Raw genomic sequence first — 2,500 nt, 5'->3', positions numbered from 1 at the left:
TACATTTGACAATAATTGAAAATAAAATCACCCGTTGGAGCAGCTCTCATGACTCAGCAAACAAGCATCCACTGCTAGGTGTCGGAGAATTACTGCATTTCATTGGCTCACCGGTTAGCCAATGTGATGGCGACGTTGTTGCCGTATATAGCCACAAAGTTATTTATCGAGAAAAAAAAAAAAACTTTCTAAATATCTCTTCCCGAATGGTAATGGCTGTCTATGATTGTGTCTGATACTTGTGTTGTCTCGTACTTTTAACCTTCAATATTAAAGAATGAAGGTGTTGCACAAACATTTGGATGCGCGTCCGAATCCGGCAAAGAAGTCCTTGGTGTATAATGAAGTGTAACAAGGTAACGTTCGTCATGGTGCTAACACTGATGAAGAGAATCAATCTTACAGGAAATCCGGTCGAGGTGTTTCAGTCATGCTTCTAGTTGTTGTTATAAGATAGGATTAAACATATCTAAAAACTTACACGAACAAGGGTCAAAATATTTTCAGATATTTTCAAACGAAGCATTTCCCCTTTCCAAATGTAACTATTCTGAGACACTGAGGGAGAAAGTCTGTTCCATCGATTTTCTCTTTTCCGAGAGAGTGCGTTAAAAATACCTTAGTTTTGCATACAAACGTCAAATATATAGTGCGAAGGGGGCAAAGCAAAGTAATTCATCAGAGATATTACTCTTGAAGGGAAAACGAACACATGAGTCATTGCAACATCTCAAAACGCCAACATGCCTGCAACATGGCAACTCTTCGCGGGGACGTTAAAACTAAGGCCAATAATCACATACAGTACATTTGAGGTTTCCTTAAGGGGTTCCGCCGGCAAAAAAATCACAGCGTTACGCCATAAACTACCGGCTTTTACGATGCTCAGGACGTAATTAATGAAAATGGCCAGCAATTTTCAAGAATTTCAAGACTGTTAGTATAGGGGTCGACAACGGGCGAGCTTTCAAAATGGCCGAAAGAATCTTATAGTTACTCAGTAAAGCATAACTGGTACGCATGTGAATGACTAGAGAAAATGACATGAATGCTTTACCTCTAGCCGACTGTCAGCTAGCCGAGCATAATAATGAAAGACCATGGGGAGGTACATTTTGGTTTGAATGATAGAGTGAACCAGATGTTCATTTCCAGTTTTGCATCGTACTTTGCAAAATCCATTTGATAATTCTATAAAGAAGTCAAAATCAAAACTTGATCTAGAATTTGGCTGTGGAATTACCTATTGCTTTTCTTTACGCGCACAGAGAATTTTTTTTGCTGAAGAATGAAAGAAATTTCAAATGAAATAGGTGAGTGGCTAGGGGGTGAACTGAGATGGTATAAAAAGGAAGTGTACAGGAAAATATAACAACAATACAATAAAGAAAAACAAGAAAATCGAAGGGAGATGTTAAAAGACATTCATTTGCCTCTGGCCAGTGGTAGAGGAAAAAGTGGAAGACAATAATAGCAGTAGCTTTACATTGTCAGTGACACTTCAGGGGGTAGTGCTTATGTTGAAGCAATAGTGGTAATGATAATGAAGATTATTATATATAATACTAATGCCGGTAAAATGATGACAGTGACAAAGGCAAGCAAAAATATAATTATTATCATTCTATCACTATTATCATCATCATCGTTATTGTTGTTGTTGTAGATATTGTTTTATCATTATTATCATTATTATTATTATTATTATTATCATTATTATTATTATTATTATTATCATTATTATTATTATTATTATTATTATTATTATTATTATAGTTATTATTGTTTTTGTTGTTATTGCTATTGATATTATGGTTGTTACTATAACCATTAGTATTTTCATGATCATCATCATCATTATCATCATTATCATCATCATCATCATTTTCATCATCATCATCATAATTACCATCACCATCATTATCAATATCGACATCATCATCCTCATCCTTTTATCATTATTGCTATTATTATTGTTATTATTACTATAAGTAGTAGTAATAGTAGTAGTAGTAGCCGTATCATCATCGTCATTATTATCGTTATCATTAAAGCTATCACAAACAGTGTTATTATTGTTATTATTGTTGTTATTATTATTGCTGTTGTTGTTGTTATCATTATCATAACTGTTACTGCTACTGCTTATATTACTACAGCTGTTACTACTACTACTATTATCAATATGATTACCACTATTGTTATCATAATGCTAATTGCTTTCTGGCTACATTATGACTGATACTTCACAACAGACTTAACAAATGCAAATATAACTTTCCTGAATAAAAAAATATTTATACACCATCTAAAGTAAACAACAATATCACTAGACCACACACGATGTAATATAACAAATTAAATATCAGAAGTACAATAGCTCTTTCTGTCCACTTTTCAAACTGATCCCTACTACATAGCCGGTTCGCCCTCGTTATCCAGTGTTGTTATTAAGCGGGTGAAATGAACTTCTTCAAAAAAATATCACCCGAGGGTTGAA

This window comes from Penaeus chinensis, chromosome 26, assembly GCF_019202785.1.
Source record: "Penaeus chinensis breed Huanghai No. 1 chromosome 26, ASM1920278v2, whole genome shotgun sequence".
Lineage (NCBI taxonomy): Eukaryota > Metazoa > Arthropoda > Malacostraca > Decapoda > Penaeidae > Penaeus > Penaeus chinensis.
Note: the sequence above shows the minus strand (reverse complement) of the source record.